At 43.1% G+C, this 21,600-nt stretch overlaps 1 protein-coding gene across 1 annotated transcript in view; it reads right to left on the reverse strand.

The window, feature by feature from the left end:
- Positions 1-10,563, reverse strand: part of LOC139376305 (leucine-rich repeat and immunoglobulin-like domain-containing nogo receptor-interacting protein 3) — a 60,619-nt gene extending 50,056 nt beyond the window's left edge. Inside the window, exon 1 of the mRNA XM_071118684.1 lies at positions 9,917-10,563. The gene's annotated coding sequence lies outside the window, so the exon portion shown is untranslated. The remainder of the gene's footprint in view (positions 1-9,916) is intronic.
- Positions 10,564-21,600: the final 11,037 nt, after the last annotated feature.

The raw sequence follows: 21,600 nt of genomic DNA on the forward strand, positions 1-21,600 counted from the left end.
CATCATTTCCAACCTTGCTTGCATTTGTTTATGATCACGTCTCTATATTATTCATGGAAATACTTGGGAACAGATTTCCCAAATTTAAAACACTTGAAGCTGATTTCCTGGCATTTTTTTTACAGTTTTTTTTCCAACAATGAAAATTAGAATAAAAAAATAAGAATGATTTTGCTCAGAAAACTTAGGGGGGACAAATAAAACCACCTGCAGGCCAAATTCGGCTGGCGTGCCGCCAGTTGGGGAACCCTGCCATAGGAGAACCCTTTGAAGAACCTTGTTCGGTTCCAAGTAGAACTGTTTTGGGTTCCAAGTAGACCTTTTTCCACAGAGGGTTCTACATGGAACCCAAATGGGTTCTATCTGGAACCAAAATGGTTTTTACCTGGAATCAAAAAGGGTTCTCCTATGGGGACAGCCAAATAAACTTTTTTTCTAAGAGTGTAGGCTGACAGAGAGTTTCAGGTCAGCCATCCAGCCATCAATTTATCCAGCCACCACCATATACTGGAAAGATGTAATGATCTTATAATGCCCAATGATTAGAACAACCAGCCAAGAAAACCTCTGAATTAACAAGAAAAGACAAATGGAGTGATCGATTCTCTAGTCACATCTGAGAAAATGTAGCCAAGAAAGTAAATGAAAGTATATCGAATGGAATAAGAGGGAGATGAGAGAGAGTGTTTAGTCTGTTCTTCCATCTCTATTTTTATTGTGACCTAGTTATCCAACACAATAACAAAATAGCTAGAGGGCTAACTCCTGGTTACACATAGAGCAGGGACAGGCAACTTTGATGGGGTTGGGGGCCACAAAAAACCTGAACTCATCAAGAGAGGCTGCAGTGGCTGCAGGGGCTGCGTACCCACATATAAAGTGCATTGCGAAAGTATTCGGCCCCCTTGAACTTTGCGACCTTTTGCCACATTTCAGGCTTCAAACATAAAGATATAAAACTGTATTTTTTTGTGAAGAATCAACAACAAGTGGGACACAATCATGAAGTGGAACGACATTTATTGGATATTTCAAACTTTTTTAACAAATCAAAAACTGAAAAATTGGGCGTGCAAAATTATTCAGCCCCCTTAAGTTAATACTTTGTAGCGCCACCTTTTGCTGCGATTACAGCTGTAAGTCGCTTGGGGTATGTCTCTATCAGTTTTGCACATCGAGAGACTGACATTTTTTCCCATTCCTCCTTGCAAAACAGCTCGAGCTCAGTGAGGTTGGATGGAGAGCATTTGTGAACAGCAGTTTTCAGTTCTTTCCACAGATTCTCGATTGGATTCAGGTCTGGACTTTGACTTGGCCATTCTAACACCTGGATATGTTTATTTTTGAACCATTCCATTGTAGATTTTGCTTTATGTTTTGGATCATTGTCTTGTTGGAAGACAAATCTCCGTCCCAGTCTCAGGTCTTTTGCAGACTCCATCAGGTTTTCTTCCAGAATGGTCCTGTATTTGACTCCATCCATCTTCCCATCAATTTTAACCATCTTCCCTGTCCCTGCTGAAGAAAAGCAGGCCCAAACCATGATGCTGCCACCACCATGTTTGACAGTGGGGATGGTGTGTTCAGCTGTGTTGCTTTTACGCCAAACATAACGTTTTGCATTGTTGCCAAAAAGTTCAATTTTGGTTTCATCTGACCAGAGCACCTTCTTCCACATGTTTGGTGTGTCTCCCAGGTGGCTTGTGGCAAACTTTAAACGACACTTTTTATGGATATCTTTAAGAAATGGCTTTCTTCTTGCCACTCTTCCATAAAGGCCAGATTTGTGCAATATACGACTGATTGTTGTCCTATGGACAGAGTCTCCCACCTCAGCTGTAGATCTCTGCAGTTCATCCAGAGTGATCATGGGCCTATTGGCTGCATCTCTGATCAGTCTTCTCCTTGTATGAGCTGAAAGTTTAGAGGGACGGCCAGGTCTTGGTAGATTTGCAGTGGTCTGATACTCCTTCCATTTCAATATTAGCTTGCACAGTGCTCCTTGGGATGTTTAAAGCTTGGGAAATCTTTTTGTATCCAAATCCGGCTTTAAACTTCTTCACAACAGTATCTCGGACCTGCCTGGTGTGTTCCTTGTTCTTCATGATGCTCTCTGCGCTTTTGACGGACCTCTGAGACTATCACAGTGCAGGTGCATTTATACGGAAACTTGATTACACACAGGTGGATTGTATTTATCATCATTAGTCATTTAGGTCAACATTGGATCATTCAGAGATCCTCACTGAACTTCTGGAGAGAGTTTGCTGCACTGAAAGTAAAGGGGCTGAATAATTTTGCACGCCCAATTTTTCAGTTTTTGATTTGTTAAAAAAGTTTGAAATGTCCAATAAATGTCGTTCCACTTCATGATTGGGTCCCACTTGTTGTTGATTCTTCACAAAAAAATACAGTTTTATATCTTTATGTTTGAAGCCTGAAATTTGGCAAAAGGTCGCAAAGTTCAAGGGGGCCGAATACTTTCGCAAGGCACTGTATACCCACACATGCAGTCAGAATTGGCCCTAACCTTCTGAGGGCCCATGCGAAAATTTGCATTTCCATACATTTTGCGATAGGGTGCAGATAAATGTTGCCCATTTTTAAGCAAATTTCCAGCAACGTTGTCCTGACTAATGCCATGTTAATATGATATCTGAGTGAGGGTGACTAACAAAATCAATGGGGCCCCAGTCCATAATTCCACCATGATTACTACAAGTTTAGATAGCTGGCTAGACTAACTTACCAATGTAAACATTTTTTTAGCTGAAATGTGCTAATTGAGTCAGTGACTGACATAAGAAGAAAAAACTGCACCTAGTCTATTCTACAACTCTAACTCTCAACAGCAAGTTGAGACCCCAACGGAGATCGTAAAAAATATTATCATATTGTGTGTGTGTGCTGTGTGGGTACTGTGTGTGTGTGTGTGTGTGTGTGTGTGTGTGTGTGTGTGTGTGTGCGTGTGTGTGTGTGTGTGTGTGTGTGTGTGTGTGTGTGTGTGTGTGTGTGTGTGTGTGTGTGTGTGTGTGTGTGTGTGTGTGTGTGTGTGTGTGTGCGTGCGTGCGTGCGTGTGTGTGTAATTGACCTTCCTGGGTCTGATAGCTTCTTCTCCCCTAGCACATCAGACAGACTGTCAGTTCCCATCTTTATGCCAACCAGGCTAATTATATAATCTTCCACACCCTAAGAATGTGATTGTGTGTACGTGTGTGTGTGTGTGTGTGTGTGTGTGTGTGTGTGTGTGTGTGTGTGTGTGTGTGTGTGTGTGTGTTGAAGTCACCTTCTGTGGGCTAATTGTAAAATCCTGAACACAGAGGACAACCTCAGCATGCTCACTATGGTTACCAATGTTTTTCAAGGTCAAAAGCATAAACGGCCCTCCCTCCCACCCCAACACACACACACACACACATACCCTTTCAACACCCCTTTCTTCCAAACCTTTCCTCTTTTAATCCCCCACCTCCCCTTCCTCCTTCCCCCCTCTTACTTCACTCCCTCTATCCCTCCCTATCTAGGCAACCTTCAGACACTCTCCTCCCTTCAAATTCCCAGCCCTTCATGGTTCTGACCGTTTTCCTCCATTGAGGTTTTTACAGCTTCCAGGGACAGAGGAGACCACCACAATGGACAAGAGGATTTCACTCTGCTAACACTCTCTTTATTTTCATTTCTCTCGCTCTCTTTATCTCCTATCGCATCCCCTTCTCTATTTCTCATCTCTCCTCTTCCAAAGCCTAACTCCCTGTGATGGTTTATGTGTGAGGTCCCTGCAGGTTGGCTAAAACCCCTCTCTCTCCTCCCTCCCCTCTCTTTTTTCCCTCCCTCTCTCCCCATGGTTAGCAAAAACCATCACACCTTTCTCTCTACACTCCTCTCCCCTCTCTTTCACTATCCCCCTCTCTCCCCATGTTTGGGTAAATTGTCATCTCCCTGCTGTGCCCTGAAACCAGAGAGACATCATTATTCTCTGCCCATCAATGAAGAGGCTAAGCATTTCACATCCTTTTGCGTTGTCCTGCCCCATTTAAATTCCTCATCCCACCTTCTACTCTGTTAATTTTCTATTTTCCTCCCTCCTCCCTTTTTAGTATTTTCCTCATTCCTTTTATCTCTTTATGTTATCACCTATATACTGTACATCCATTTTCCACCACTACATCGTTATCTAATATCTCTCTTTCCACCTTTTCACTCCATAATTTTTTATCTTCCTCCCTCAGTCTCTGTCTCTCTGAACCATTCCTCTAGCAGTGGGAAGCTTAGCAACAGCAGCAGGCAGCCTTCATGCTAACTCCACTAAAGGGATTATAGGGGTGTGTGTGTGTTTATGTGTGTATTTTGCACATGTATCAGAGAGAGAGAGAGAGAGAGAGAGAGAGAGAGAGAGAGGGAGGAAAGGAATAGAGATGGAGACGGAGAAAGCTGTAGAGTAAAAATGATGTGATATACAGTGCATTCAGAAAGTATTCAGACCCCTTGACTTTTTCTACATTTTGTCACGTAACAAGCCTTATTCTAAAATGGATTAATTACAAAAAGATCCTCATCAATCGACACACAATACCCCATAATGAAAATTAAAAACAGGTGTTTAGAAGAAAAAAAATGCAAAAACTGAAATATAACACTTACATAAGTATACAGACCCTTTACATGGCTTTGTTGAAGCACGTTAGGCAGCGATTACAGCCTCGAGTCTTCTTGGATATGACACTACAAGCTTAGCACACCTGTATTTGGGGAGTTTCTCCCATTCTTTTCTGCAGATCCTCTCAAGCTCTGTCAGGTTCACAGCTATTTTTAGGTCTCTCCAGAGATGTTCGATTGGGTTCAAGTCCGGGCTCTGGCTGGGCCACTCAAGGACACTCAGAGACTTGCCCCGAAGCCTCTCCAATGTTGTCTTGGCTGTGTGCTTAGGCTCATTGTCTTGTTGGAAAGTGAACCTTAACCACAGTCTGAGGTCCTGGGCGCTCTGGAGGAGGTTTTCATCAAGGATCTCTCTGTACTTTACTACATTCATCTTTGCCTTGATCCTGACTAGTCTCCCAGTCCCTGCCGTTAAAAAAACATCCCGACAGCATGATGCTGCCACCACCATGGTTCACCGTAGGGATGGTGCCAGGTTTCCTCCAGACCTGACACTTTGCATTCAGGACAAAGAGTTCAATCTTGGTTTCATCAGACCAGAGAATGTTATTTCTCATGGTCTGAGAGTCCTTTAGGTGTCTTTTGGCAAACTCCAAGCAGGCTGTCATGTGCCTTTTACCAAGGAGTGGCTTCCATCTGGCCACTCTACCATAAAGGCCTGATCGGTGGAGTGCTGCAGAAATGGTCGTCCTTCTGGAAGATTCTCCCATCTCCATAGAGGAACTCTGGAGCTCTGTCAGAGTGACCATCGGGTTCTTGGTCACCTCCCTGACCAAGGCCCTTCTCCCCTGATCCCCAGATCTGTGCCTGGACACAATACGGTCTTGGAGCTCTATGGACATTTCCTTCGATCTCATGGCTTGGATTTTGCTCTGACATGCGCTGTTAACTGTGGGACCTTATATAGACAGGTATGTGCCTTTCCAAATCATGTCCAATCAATAGAATTTACCACAGGTGGACTCAGATCAAGTTGTAGAAACATCTCAAGGATGATCAGTGGAAACAAGAAGCACCTGGGCTCAGTTTCGAGTCTCAAATAAAATAAAATCTGATTTTATGTGTCATATACACATGGTGAGCAGATGTTAATGCGACTGTAGCGAAATGCTTGTACTTCTAGTACCGACAGTGCAATAATATCTAACAAGTAATCTAACAATTCCACAACAACTACCTAATACACACAACTCTAAGTAAAGGGATGGAATAAGAATATGTACATGTAAAAATATATGGATGAGCAATGAACGAGCGACATAGGCAAGATGCAATAGATGGTATAGAATTTTAATTTTACCTTTATTTAACTAGGCAAGTCAGTTAAGAACAAATTCTTATTTTCAATGACGGCCTAGGAACAGTGGGTTAACTGTTCAGGGGCAGAACGACAGATTTGTATCTTGTCAGCTCGGGGGTTTGAATTTGCAACCATCCGGTTACTAGTCCAACACTCTAACCACTAGGCTACCCTGCCGCCCCAATACAGTATATACATATGAGATAAGTAATGCACGATTTGTAAACATTATAAAAGTGGCATTTTTAAAGTGACTTGTGGATTGGTCGATTGGTCAGGCCAGTGTTGATAAATTCTAGTCACGGGTACATCCTGTTTGAGTTTTTGCCTATAGGATGGTAGGAGCAAAATGGAGTCGTGGTCGGATTTTCAAAAGGAAGGGCGGGCGAGGGCTTTGTATGCATCGCGGAAGTTAGAGTAGCAGTGATCCAGTGTATGAGTGTAGCATGAGTGCTACAATCAATATGCTGTTGGAATTTAGGTAGCCTTCTCAAATTTGCTTTGTTAAAATGCACAGCTACAATAAATGCTGCCTCGGGATATATGGTTTCCAGTTTGCATAGAGTCCAGTGAAGTTCCTTGAGGGCCGTTGTTGTATCGACTTGAGGAGGGATATACATGGCTGTGATAATAACCAATGAGAATTCTGGTCGGCATTTGATTGTAAGGAATTCTAGGTCAGGTGAACAAAAGGACTTGAGTTCCTGTATGTTGTTACGATTACACCATGAGTCGTTAATCATGAAGCATACATCCGGCCCTTCTTCTTCGCAAAGAGATGTTTATTTCTGTTGGCGCGACGCATAAAGAATCCCGGTGGCTCCAACAACATGTTCCGAAAGAGCCATGTTTCTGTGAAACAGAGAATGTTATAATCCTGGAAGTCTCTCTGAAAGCAACCTTTGCCCTAATTGAGTGTACCGTGTTATCTAGAGACTGGATATTGGCGAGTAATATACTCGGAAGTGGTGGGTGGTGTGCACACCTTCGAAGTCTGACCAGGAGGCCGCTCCGTCTACCTCTTCTGCAGCGACGTTGTTTTGGGTTGGCCTCTGGAATCAGATCCAATGTCCTGGGTGGTGGTGCGAACAAAGGATCCACTTCAGGAAAGTCGTATTCCTGGTTGTAATGTTGGTCAAATGTTGTCGCTCTGATATCCAATAGTTCTTCCCGGCTGTATGTAATAACATTCTTATATTTTCAATGTAAGAAATAATACATAAAAATACTTTCTTGAGGACTAGAAGCGAGGCGACCATCTCCGTCGGCACCATCTTTAATAGAAAAGGGTATGAATACTTATGTAAATAAGGTATTTCTAAAACCTGTTTTCACTTTGTCATTATGAGATATTGTGTGTAGATTGATGAGGAAAAAAATTATAATTCAATCAATTACACAATAAGGCTGTTACGTAACAAAATGTGGAAAAAGTCAAGGGGTCTGAATACTTTCCGAATGCATTGTAACAGTGACTCATTTCAGGACACTAGCCATACTTCGCTTGTCACTCCTTCACAGGAGAGGCATTTGAAGAAGAACTGCAAAAGTGTTGCTAAGGCTCTCCACTTTCTTGAGGACCGAGTTTTGAAATCAGTGGAGTGCCCGGTGGAACCAGAGTATGATAGCTGAGAAGCTGGAGAAAATTCAGGCGTGATTGCAAATGCAGAGGGAGTTGAAAAGAAAGCACAGAAGGCTATTGTATAAAATACCTGTCTCCGGTTTGCATCTTCAAACTAAGGGCAACCATTACATCCATGACAGAGAGGGAGAAGCGTTCATCCATGTATACAGGTAATAGTCTAGCTAGCTACATTTTCAGATATTATAAGTTTCTAATTTGATCAGAAAGTTGTTTTCATTGCAGGTTAAAGTGTACTGTTAGCTAGCTAACATTTGCTGGATGGTTCGCTAGCTAATATTACAATCTGTGTAGAAATATTATTTGTATCTCAGAGCCATTTGCATTTCTGGTAATAGCCTAATGTTAGCTAGCTAGTTAGCATTGAACCTAGTTGGTTAGCTACCCGTAGATTCATGAAGGTTAGTAACATTATGATTTGGGATTATAGTTAATTTTTTAGCTAGCTAGATGTCTAAACAAAAGACTCCACTATGCAAATAACCATTTCACTGTACCGTTTACACCGTCTGTATCCTGTGCATGTGATGAATAAACTTAGATTTTATTTAATACAGTGTGTGTTTCCCAGAGATGGTAATGTGAAGAACAACATGACCTGCACCAAAGTCAAATTAGGATAGAACTTTAGTTCAAATTCAAAAATTCTCCGGTAGAACTCCCTGATTTTAGTTTTTCACACTCAAAACCGTAAGCTATTTTCTGTAATTAGCTCGCCATTAACTTGTAATAATGATCTTGTTGTGAGTTTATTTTCCTGTAATAATGAAGACAAATGATCTAAGGTTAAGACTTTGTCAGCTATATGATATGGTCATTATTTGAACTGGCTTAATATGGCTTAACAAGCTAGAAACTAACCAGAACATTGTTTAGAAAGTTGCTTATACTTGCTGATGTCATGCAGCCTGTTGTTTTTGTGTATATACTTTTTCATTACGACAACAACAAGTTCATGACATCACTGCAACAACTGCATAGGGAAGGCCGTCATTGTAAATAAGAATTTGTTTACAATGACGGCCTACAGGTTAAATAAATACAAATAAATACAAAATAAATAGCTGTTTTATACGACGTCTATCGACATGATAGACGTCGTATAAAACAGCCTTTAGTCTTGAAATCTTTGTTTAGTACACTACCGTACTCACTGTTAGCACATGGCCTCACGTGAATCCTTACAGAGATGGGTGGGGCTAAGGCCTAAGACGGTGTGAACGATGCTGAATGGGTGTAGACAAAGAAGAGCTCTTCACAAGGTGTACCAAAAGATGATCATGATCACTTATGCCAGGTTACGACAGCTGACATAACACGGTCAGTATAGAGGTTGTTAGCAGCCACCAAGCCAGCCAGAGTTAGCGTTACCTCTGCCCCAAAACACAGTAAGCCGATATTGTTGTTTTGACCACAAAATACAAAAATACATGTAATCACCGTGGTGAATACTAGATTATTATCATGTTATTACCAGGGCTGGACAGAATCTGCAGGAAAGGAATATAATTACAGGTGGCTTTGTAATGATATAAATATTAAAAATGCTTGCAATTCAAGCCTCACTACTAAAGCCTACTATATATTCATTATAACGTGCTGACCCAATGGAGCAAACAGCATTACAGCTTGACCACATTTCCATTAAAGGGCTAATACAGTGCAATAGACAGAGAATGCAAATACAGCCAGAGACAATGCTATAGCAACCCAAAGTTTACCCTACAAACACTCTTTTATAGTGTACCCATGGGTATACTTCATTTTCAAAAAGTGCTACATGAAATTTGACAGCGTTACGCTACAGGATTTATGTGTTTACATAATCAAGACAGCCTCTGAAATCTGTTATGAAATGCTGCTTCTGGAATAACAGAATTTATGACAGAGGGTTGAGCTACAAACCCAACTATACCAATTCCATATACAGTCGGCTATCAATCACTTATCTGCCTGGATACAATACAGCTACCAAACCAATCCACTGCAGACAATCATCCAATATTATTGGATGATTGTCAAGGTAAGCTCCAGGTAAACACTCGCTCACATTCATCCACAGGTAAACAAGCACACTCCTTTCTCCCTCTCTGATCTGATCTCGCTCTCTTAACCCTGGAGATATGTGAGTGAGGAGACAGGGTCAGGGTTGGAAGAGGTCCTCATGATGACACACCGACAGGAATTTATTCTCAGTGTGCGTATACATCTGTGTGTATGAGTGCGTATGTGCAAGTATGTGATTGCATCTGTGTGTGTGTGTGTGTGTGTATTATGAGTGTGTGTGTGTGTGTTTGGCTCAGTAGAAGTTAACTCACCCAGGACTGAAGCGTGGACTTTGTTCCCTCGTCATTGTTGTGTGTGTGCGTGTGTGTGTGTCCGTGTGTGTGTGTTTCCCGGTACTGTGTCCCTATCTCCTCTCTGTCCATAAGTTTGATCAGCTCTTCATGTGCCAGTCTTCCTCTCCTCCAATCCTCAGGTCTTCAGATCCCTCCTCTCTCTCTTCGTCAGCCTCCCTCTCTCCCTCAGCCCCTGGCATCAGCAGCTGTGCCAAACACGCCACTCATCCCTCTTTTCTTTGCTCTCTCCTTCTGCCTCTCTTCCCGGTTTGTGTATTTTGCAAACAAACAGACAAACACCTTTTTCTCAGCTCCTTGTTATTCAAAAATAAGTCCCAGAGAACCAGGTGGAGGGGGGTCTGTGAGATCTACTCCCCAGAGAAGGTGCTCCTCAGTGTGGGTGTGTGCTCACCGTCTCCCCTGGCATGGGTCTGGTTCTCTATGTGTGTGTTTGTGTGTGTATGAGAGAGGGAGCATGTTGGCTCTGTTGCTGTAGCTGTTGCTTCTGCCTCTTTCACAGCGTGTGTCTCTATCAGTGTGAGCGTCTCTCTCTCTTTCTCTGTCTCTCTCTCTCTCTCTCCTCTCTGTCTCTCTCTCTCCCTCTCTGTCTGCTGCTCAGGCTGTTTGGATTCACAATTGGCTCTGTCACCAGGCTCAGGGCTTAGGGATCCTCTAGCAAGAGCTGGACTTGAACAAAAACGCAGAGGGAGAGAATAGAGGATTTCAACTGGTCTGTATTTGGCACATTGTAAAACACACATGTCATAAATGTCAACCAATCACATGTTTGAGAGAGGGAGCGGGAGAGAGAGACAGAAAGACAGAGGGAAAAAAGAGAGAGAAGCGAGATAGAGAAAAAATGGAGCGGGAAACAGAAAGGCAAATTGGCAGACAGAAAGAGAGAGGGGAGGATTTACAGTATATCGTTATTTGTCGATTGGAAATTATGTTGGGAATACTGTGTAGCCAGGGACTGGGGATTATTGGGAATGATTGTGTCCAATAATGATGAGCAAACACGTTGAACAGTGAAACAGATTTTTTATTTGTTACTATGAACAACTCCCCTCATTGTCAATGGAGCGTGGACGGAGCTAGCACACACTCACAATCATTTCATATCACTGTTCCACCCGTAGAGAGCCAGTGTACTTTCTATGAGATTCACACAGACTTGCCTGTGAAATATGGATGAGTATGCTTTTGTGGCAATTTGTTAAATCAGATGGATTATGCCTCATAGAGAGAAGAAGAGAGAGAGATAGAGGAAGGAAGAGATGGAGAGAGAAAATGTACATTTTTATTGTTCTGTCCTTCTGCCCTGTCAGAGTGGATAAAATCATCAGCCAGCTGGGTTCAGGCAAAGACACACACATACACCCCACCCCCCCACACACACATATCCCCAAGACACACACACACACACACACACACACTCTTTGGCACATACCTACACACCCAGACTTCCTGCATGCCCTTACAGTCAGTTAAGAGCTCATCATAGGAAAGGAGAAGTGTGGCCCTTGATCTAGAGGCCAAGGGTCTGGCATCTCAATAACCTCACCGGAGTCCAAGGCCAAGGAACACCTGCTGCCCAGCTAATACACACACACACAAACACACACATGAACGTGCATGTACATGCACACTCACACACAAACCGATACATGCTCACAAACACGTAACCACACACACCCCTCTCATCACATGCACACTCACTCATATATAGTACCAGCAAACAGTTTGAACACACCTACTCATTCAAGGGTTCTTCTTTAAATATATATATATTTAGATTAGATTTTTTATAAATTAGGTTACTACATTATTGCATATGTATAATTTCATAGTTCTACAATGTATATATATATATATACATTGTAGAAATATGAAATTACACATATGCAATAATGTAGTAACCTAATTTTAAAAAAAAATCAAATCTAAATATATTTTTGATTCTTGATGACAGCTTTGCACACTCTTGGCATTCTCTCAACCAGCTTCACCTGGAATGCTTTTCCAACAGTCTTGAAGGAGTTCCCACATATGCTGAGCACTGCTTTTCCTTCACTATGCGGTCCAACTCATCCCAACCCATCTCAATTGGGTTGAGATTGGGTAATTGTGGAGGCCAGGTCATCTGATGCAGCACACTATCACTCTCTTTCTTGGTCAAATAGCCCTTACATAGCCTGGAGGTGTGTTAGGTCATTGTCATTGTCCTGTTGAAAAACAAATTATAGTCCCACTAAGCGCAAACCAGATGGGATGGTGTATCGCTGCAGAATGCTGTAGTAGGCATGCTGGTTAAGTGTGCCTTGAATTCTAAATAAATCACAGTGTCACCAGCAAAGCACCCCCACACCTCCTAATCCATGCTTCACACCGGGAACCACACATGCAGAAATCATCCGTTCATCTACTCTGGGTATCACAATGACACGTCGGTTGAAACCAAAAATCTCAAATTTGGACTCATCAGACCAAAGGACAGATTTCCACGGTCTAATGTCCATTGTTCGTGTTTCTTGGTCCAAGCAAGTCTCTTCTTATTGGTGTCCTTTAGTAGTGGTTTCTTTGCAGAAAATTAACCATGAAGGTCTGATTCACACAGTCTCCTCTGAACAGTTGATGTTGAGATGTGTTTGTTACTTGACCTCTGTGATGCATTTATTTGGGCTGCAATCTGAGGTGCAGTTAACTCTAAGGAATTTATCCTCTAACTCTGGGTTTTCCTTTCCTGTGGAGTTCCTCGTGAGAGCCAGTTTCCAAAACAGTACAAGGGGATACGCAGGCTGGTAGTCAGAACAGGCAGATTGGCAGGCAGGTGGGTTCGCAGTCAGGACAGGCAAGGGTTGAATCCAGGAGGACACGAAAAAAACAGAGACTGCTTGACAAACTGCTGGTTGACTTGGCAAACAAGACAAACTGGCACAGAGAGACAGGAAACACAGGGAAGAATTCTGTGGATAATAAGCGACATCTGGAGGGGGTAGAGACAATCACAAGGACAGATGAACCAGATCAGGGTGTGACACAATTTCTGAGGCTGGTAACTCTAATGAATTGATCCTCTGAAGCAGAGGTAACTCTGGGTCTTCCTTTCCTGTAGCAGTCCTCTTGAGAGCCAGTTTCATTATAGCGCTTGATTTCTTTGCGTCTGCAAAACTTTCAGTTCTTGAAATGTTCCAGACTGACTGAACTTCATGTCTTAAAGTAATGATGGACTGTTGTTTCTCTTTGCTTATTTGATCTGTTCTTGCGATAATATGGACTTGGTCTTTTACCAAATAAAAAATCTTCTAATACCACCCCTACCTTGTCACAACACAACTGATTGGCTCAAACACATTAAGAAGGAAAGAAATCCCACAAATTAACTTTTAACAAGACACACCGGTTAATTGAAATGCATTCCAGGTGACTACCTCATGAAGCTCATTGAGAGAATGCCAAGAGTGTGCAAAGCTGTCAATCAAGGCGGCTACTTGAAGAATCTCAAATATAAAATATATTTTGATTTCAATTTTTTTTGGATACTACATGATTCCATGTGCTATTTCATAGTTTTAATGTCTTCATTATTATTCTACATTGTAGAAAATCGTAAAAATAAAGAAAAACCCTGAAATGAGTAGGTGTGTCAGACTTTTGACTGGTACTGTATGTACAGTTTACATATACCTTAGCCAAATACATTTAATTCACCTTTTCACAATTCCTGACATTTAATCCTTGTAAAAATTCCCAGTCTTAGGTCAGTTAGGATCAAATCTTTATTTTAAGAATGTGAAATGTCAGAATAATACTGGAGAGAATGATTTATTTCAGCTTTAATTTCTTTCATCACATTCCCAGTGGGTCAGAAGATTACATACACTCAATTAGTATTCGGTAGCATTGCCTTTAGATTGTTTAACTTAGGTCAAATGTTTCGGGCAGCCTTCCACAAGCTTCCCACAATAAGATGGGTGAATTTTGGCCCATTCCTCCTGACAGAGCTGGTGTAACTGAGCCATTTGGAAGACCCATTTGTGACCAAGCATTAACTTCCTGACTGATGTCTTGAGACGTTGCTTCAATATATCCACATCATTTTCCGACCTCATGATGCCATCTATTTTGTGAAGTGCAACAGTCCCTCCTGCAGCAATGCACCCCCACAGCATGATGCTGCTACCCCCGTGCTTCACGATTGGGATGGTGTTCTTCGGCTTGCAAGCATCCCCCTTTTTCCTCTAAAAATAACGATGGTCATTATGGCCAAACAGTTCTATTCTTGTTTCATCAGACCAGAGGATATTTCTCCAAAAAGTATGATCTTTGTCCCCATGTGCAAACCGTAGTCTGGCTTTAGATGGCAGTTTTGAAGCAGTGGCTTCTTCCTAGCTGAATGCCCTTTCAGGTTATGTCAATATTGGGCTCATTTTACTGTGGATATAGATACTTTTGTACCTGTTTTCTCCAGCATCTTCACAAGGTCCTTTGCTGTGGTTCTGGGATTGATTTGCACTTTTTGCACCAAAGTACGTCAATCTCTAGGAGACAGAACGCGTCTCCTTCCTGAGAGGTATGACGGCTGCGTGGTCCCATGGTGTTTATACTTGTGTACTATTGTTTGTACAGATGAACGTGGTACCTTCAGGCATTTGGAAATTGCTCCCAAGGATGAACAGACTTGTGGAGGTCTCCAATTTTTTTTCTGAGGTCTTGGCTGATTTCTTTTGATTTTTCCATGATGTCAAGCAAAGAGGCACTGAGTTTGAAGGGAGGCCTTGAAATACATCCACAGGTACACCTCCAATTGACTCAAATTATATCAATTAGCCTATTAGAAGCTTCTAAAGCCATGACATAATTTTCTGGAATTTTCCAAGCTGTTTAATGGCACAGTCAACTTAGTGTATGTAAACTTCTGACCCACTGGAATTGTGATACAGTGAATTATAAGTGAAATAACCTGTCTGTAAACAATTGTTGGAAAAATTACTTTTGTCATGCACAAAGTAGATGTCCTAACCGACTTGCAAAAACTATAGTTTGTTAACAAGATATTTGTGGAGTGGTTGAAAAACGAGTTTTAATGACTCCAACCTAAGTGTATGTAAACTTCCGACTTCAAATGTATGTATGTATAAGCTGGTAGTAGAAGCCTAAGAATTGTTGTCCATTAGTTTACTCCAATTAGGGGGGGGGGGGGGGATTGGAAGTGATGCAGACAATTACATTGACAGAACCAACAATCTATCTGCATTATTAAAGCTTAACTACCCCCTACATTTTTTTAAACAATAATAATACTTGTTTTTTTAAACACACACTAACATCTTAACCCCCTTCCCACATTGCTTTTTAACACACTGCACTGTTTATAGCTGGTATTAACCATTAGTCATGTCCTCTACGAACGTCATGAATCATAAACAGTAAGCTGACTCAGACAATGGAGACAATGTCTATTTTGAGCTTTGATGGCTTATTTAATTTGATTCTGGTGCCTGGAATAACAGAATTGAGTTGGATTCCGGTATGGGCGAAATATAGCCTACTACTGTATGAGTTGATTGTGTTAAGTCACTTTGGATAAAAGCATCTGGTCATTAAAATGCCATAATATCCTATTATCTTATATCCTAGTACATTATATTGCGTCATATCATATCAAAACCAATATTATCCCACCACCGAAACCATGATATTCATAATATAAAGTAATACCCTCACTCTCCTTCTGAGGTTCAGTTTCACTCTGGTTGACATTTGCAGCCGGACAGGGTGAGCTACAGGGTGACATTTGAGAGAGCTGAGGGGCTCCATAAATATCTGAGATTTATGACTATTACAGAATGATGTTACACCCTGTGATCGAGCTGGCTACCGTAAAGTCAAACACAACATATCAGAGCAAAGGCTTAAGTAGTATGGAAAGCAACAGAGTTAATAAAGTAGTGGGAGTTGTCAACATGATCCATTTGTGATGTATTGTTAGTTGTTGTTTTGGCAACTTTTCTGCGTATTTGTGCCTCGTCAGAATGAAACAGTGAGTCAGAGAGGCCAGACAGTCAGGAGACAAGAGACATTAACCCATACGGTCATGCATACCACACACAATCACAAACACAAACACACACGCACTCGTACACATACTCATGCACGTGTCAAATGTGGTCATCCCCCTCTCATCCACCTCTTCAAAGGGGAAGACACTCTAGCACCAAACTGTTACAGACCTATATCTATCCTACCCTGCCTTTCTAAGGTATTCAAAAGCCAAGTTAACGAACAGATCACCGACCATTTCGAATCCCACCGTACCTTCTCCGTTATGCAATCTGGTCTCCGAGCTGGTCATGGGTGCACCTCAGCCATGCTCAAGGTCCTAAACGATATCATAACCGCCATTGATAAAAGACAATACTGTGCAGCCGTATTCATCGACCTGGCCAAGGCTTTCGACTCTGTCAATTATTGCATTCTTATCGGCAGACTCAACAGCCTTGGTTTCTCAAATGACTGCCTCGCCTGGTTCACCAACTACTTCTCAGACAGAGTTCAGCGTGTCAAATCAGAGGGCCTGTAATCCGGACCTCTGGCAGAGTCTATTGGGGTGCCACAGGGTTCAATTCTTGGGCCGACTCTTTTCTCTGTATACATCAATGATGTCGCTCTTGCTGCTGGTGATTCTCTGATCCACCTCTACGCAGACGACACCATTCTGTATACTTCTGGCCCTTCTTTGAACACTGTGTTAACTAACCTCCAGACGAGCTTCAATGCCATACAAGTCTCCTTCCGTGTTCTCAACTGCTCTTAAATGCAAGTAAACTAAATGCATGCTCTTCAACCGATCGCTGCCCGCACCTGCCCGCCCGTCTAGCATCACTACTCTGGACGGTTCTGACGTAGAATATGTGGACAATTACAAATACCTAGGTGTCAGGTTAGACTGTAAACTCTCCTTCCAAACTCACATTAAGCATCTCCAATCCAAAATTAAATCTAGAATCAACTTCCTATTTCGCAAAAAAAGCATCCTTCACTAATGCTGCCAAACACACCCCCGTAAAACTGACTGTCGTACCGATCCTTCACTTCGGTGATGTCATTTATAAAATAGCCTCCAACACTCTACTCAGCAAATTGGATGCAGTCTATCACAGTGCCATCCGTTTTGTCACCAAAGCCCCATATACCACCCACCACTGCAACCTGTATGGTCTCGTTGGCTGGCCCTCGCTTCATATTTGTCGCCAAACCCACTGGCTCCAGGCCATCTATAAGTCTTTGCTAGGTAAAGCCCATCTTATCTCAGCTCACTGGTCACCATAGCAGCACCCACTCGTAGAATGCGCTCCAGAAGGTATATTTTACTGGTCACCCCCAAAGCCAAAACCTATACCTTTCCTTCCAGTTCTCTGCTGCCAATGACTGGAACGAACTGCAAAAATCCCTGAAGCTGGAGACTTATATCTCCCTCACTAACTTTAAGCATCAGCTGTCAGAGCAGCTCACATATCACTACACCTGTACATATCCCATCTGTAAATAGCCCATCCAACTACCTCATCCCCATATTATTATTATTTTTGTTCTGCTCCTTAGCACCCCAGTATCTCTACTTGTACATTCATCTTCTGCAAATCTATCACTCTAGTGTTTAATTGCTAAATTGTAATTACTTCGCCACTATGGCCTATTTATTGCCTTACCTAACTAATCTTACCTCATTTGCACACACTTTATATAGATGTATTTCTATTCTGTTTTTGACTGTACGTTTGTTTATTCCATGTGTAACTCTGTGTTGTTGTTTGTGTCGCACTGCTTGTCACACCCTGACCATAGTTTGCTTTGTATGTTTCTATGTTTTGTTTGGTCAGGGTGTGATCTGAGTGGGCATTCTATGTTACATGTCTAGTTTGTCTATTTCTATGTTTGGCCTGATATGGTTCTCAATCAGAGGCAGGTGTTAGTCATTGTCTCTGATTGGGAACCATATTTAGGTAGCCTGTTTGGTGTTGGGTTTGGTGGGTGATTGTTCCTGTCTCTGTGTTTGCACCAGATAGGGCTGTTTAGGCTTTTCACATTTCTTGTTTTGTTAGTCTAGTCATGTATAGTTTCTTTATTAAAGAACCATTAATAATAACCACGCTGCGTTTTGGTCCGCCTCTCCTTCGACTCAAGAAAACCGTTACAGAATCACCCACCTGTCTATTTCCTCCCAAGTCGTATAATCCAGACCGTGTTGCTCCTGCTGCCGCTGCCAGTCACCACGCCGCTTGGTCCTGTGGTGGTGGGTGATTCTGTAACGGTTTTCTTGAGTCGAAGAAGAGGCGGATCAAAACGCAGCGTGGTTATTATTCATGGTTCTTTAATAAAGAAACTATACATGACTAGACTAACAAAACAAGAAATGTGAAAAACCTAAACAGCCCTATCTGGTGCAAACACAGAGACATGAACAATCACCCACCATGGCACTTGGCTCCTACCTGGCTTCGCCATACTCCCTGTGTGCCCCCCCCAATACATTTTTGGGGCTGACTCTCGGGCTTCCGTCTGCCCGGTCTCGTGCGAACTTGTTCTCAACTGGCCTACCTGGTTAAATAAAGGTGAAATAAAAAAATGTAATTAAAAATATGACCCAATTCACAGTGATGTGCTCTCATGGATGCCAAGGGAAGCCAGCCCCCCCCCCCCCCCCACGGTCCGGTCTATCCAGTACCACCTCCACGCACCAGCCCCACGGTCCGGTCTATCCAGTACCACCTCCACGCACCAGCCCTCCGGTGGCAGCTCCTCGCACCAGGCTTCCTGTGCGTGTCCTCGGTCCAGTACCACCAGTGCCAGCACCACGCATCAGGCCTACAGTGTGCCTCGCCTCTCCAGCGTTGCTGGAGTCTCCCGCCTGTCCAGCGCTGCCAGAGCCTTCCTCCTCTACAGCGCTGCCGGAGTCTCCCGCCTGTTTAGCGCTGCCAGAGCCTTTCTCCTTCTCCAGCGCTGCCAGAGTCTCCCGCCTGTTTAACGCTGCCAGAGCCTTTCTCCTCTCCAGCGCTGCCGGAGTCTCCCGCCTGTTTAGCGCTGCCAGAGATGCCAGTCTGTAAGGAGCAGCCAGAGCTGCCAGTCTGCAAGGAGCTGCCAGTGCTGCCAGTCTGCAAGGAGCCGCCAGTGCTGCCAGTCTGCAAGGAGCCGCCAGTGCTGCCAGTCTGCAAGGAGCAGCCAGAGCCGCCAGTCAGCATGGAGCAGCCAGAGCTGCTAGTCAGCCCAGAGGCGCCAGAGCCCCTCAGCCCAGAGGCGCCAGAGCCCCTCAGCCCAGAGGCGCCAGAGCCCCTCAGCCCAGAGCTGCCAGAGCTTCCGCCCCTCTGTCCCGAGCTGCCGCCCCTCTGTCCCGAGCTGCCGCCCCTCTGTCCCGAGCTGCCGCCCCTCTGTCCCGAGCTGCCCCCCTCTGTCCCGAGCTGCCGCCCCTCTGTCCCGAGCTGCCGCCCCTCTGTCCCGAGCTGCCCCTCTGTCCCGAGCTGCCCCTCTGTCCCGAGCTGCCCCTCAGTCCAGTGGGGTCATTTAGTAGGGTCGCCGTGGTTAGGAGGCCACGGAAGCGGACAAGGTGGTGGACTAAGACTATGGTGAAGTGGGGGCCACGTCCAGCACCAGAGCCGCCACCGCGGACAGACGCCCACCCAGCGAGCATCTGGCCTCCCTTGATATTTTTTAAAATAAAATAATAGCCAATCAGCATTGAGCCAAACTGACAGTCACATCATATTTAGGTTAAATTGATTGGACTAAATTGTTTTTGGTATCTTTTAGTTGTCACTGTATTAAACTAAGCAGAAGTGATTTGATGATGTTAAAGTTGAAAAGGTGCTGGAATAGTGGAGGCAGCTCCTGTTGCGATAGCTCTCCGTGATTCTAAATCAATGATTGTTTTGTCCAAAAATGTCAGAAACATTAACTTGTTACATGCAAAATGCTTTGTGGACAGATGTTGCTCTCCGGTTTTGTGATGAAACAAAGATGTGGTTGAATTATATATATAAATGTCACGTTCTGACCTTGATTTCCGTTGTTTTGTATTTATTTAGTATGGTCAGGGCGTGAGTTGGGTGGGCAGTCTATGTTTGTTTTTCTATGTTTTGGGGCATTTCTATGTTTTCGGCCTAGTATGGTTCTCAATCAGAGGCAGGTGTCATTAGTTGTCTCTGATTGAGAATCATACTTAGGTAGCCTGGGTTTCACTGTGTGTTTGTGGGTGATTGTTCCTGTCACTGTGTGTGTGTTGTCACAGGATAGGCTGTATAGGTTTTTCACGTTCCGTTTGTTGTTTTGTAGATTTAAGTTATTTCATGTATCGTTCATTTTCCATTAAAGAACATGAGTAACCACCACGCTGCTTTTTGGTCCGCTTCTCCTTCTACAGACGAACGTCGTTACAATAAATATATAAATATTCTGCCACTGTCTCTTCTTATTGTGGCAAGGTGTATGAACTAACAGGTTATAGAACAAACAATGCAATTATTAAAATGCAGAAGTTGTAATATGGCTTTTCTTTCTGGCTTGGCTACACAATTTATTTTACCCACTCACTGCTACTGCCAATTCAACTGATAGCATTACACCTACAACACACCCTCCTAACTCCCTCATACTGTATAATACCCACAGCCAGAGATACAGTGCCTTGCGAAAGTATTCGGCCCCCTTGAACTTTGCGACCTTTTGCCACATTTCAGGCTTCAAACATAAAGATATAAAACTGTATTTTTTTGTGAAGAATCAACAACAAGTGGGACACAATCATGAAGTGGATCGACATTTATTGGATTTTTTTAACAAATCAAAAACTGAAAATTGGGCGTGCAAAATTATTCAGCCCCCTTAAGTTAATACTTTGTAGCGCCACCTTTTGCTGCGATTACAGCTGTAAGTCGCTTGGGGTATGTCTATCAGTTTTGCACATCGAGAGACTGACATTTTTTCCCATTCCTCCTTGCAAAACAGCTCGAGCTCAGTGAGGTTGGATGGAGAGCATTTGAACAGCAGTTTTCAGTTCTTTCCACAGATTCTCGATTGGATTCAGGTCTGGACTTTGACTTGGCCATTCTAACACCTGGATATGTTTATTTTTGAACCATTCCATTGTAGATTTTGCTTTATGTTTTGGATCATTGTCTTGTTGGAAGACAAATCTCCGTCCCAGTCTCAGGTCTTTTGCAGACTCCATCAGGTTTTCTTCCAGAATGGTCCTGTATTTGGCTCCATCCATCTTCCCATCAATTTTAACCATCTTCCCTGTCCCTGCTGAAGAAAAGCAGGCCCAAACCATGATGCTGCCACCACCATGTTTGACAGTGGTGATGGTGTGTTCAGGGTGATGAGCTGTGTTGCTTTTACGCCAAACATAACGTTTTGCATTGTTGCCAAAAAGTTCAATTTTGGTTTCATCTGACCAGAGCACCTTCTTCCACATGTTTGGTGTGTCTCCCAGGTGGCTTGTGGCAAACTTTAAACAACACTTTTTATGGATTTCTTTAAGAAATGGCTTTCTTCTTGCCACTCTTCCATAAAGGCCAGATTTGTGCAATATACGACTGATTGTTGTCCTATGGACAGAGTCTCCCACCTCAGCTGTAGATCTCTGCAGTTCATCCAGAGTGATCATG

This window comes from Oncorhynchus clarkii, chromosome 20 (genome assembly GCF_045791955.1).
Source record: "Oncorhynchus clarkii lewisi isolate Uvic-CL-2024 chromosome 20, UVic_Ocla_1.0, whole genome shotgun sequence".
Classification (NCBI taxonomy): Eukaryota; Metazoa; Chordata; class Actinopteri; order Salmoniformes; family Salmonidae; genus Oncorhynchus; species Oncorhynchus clarkii.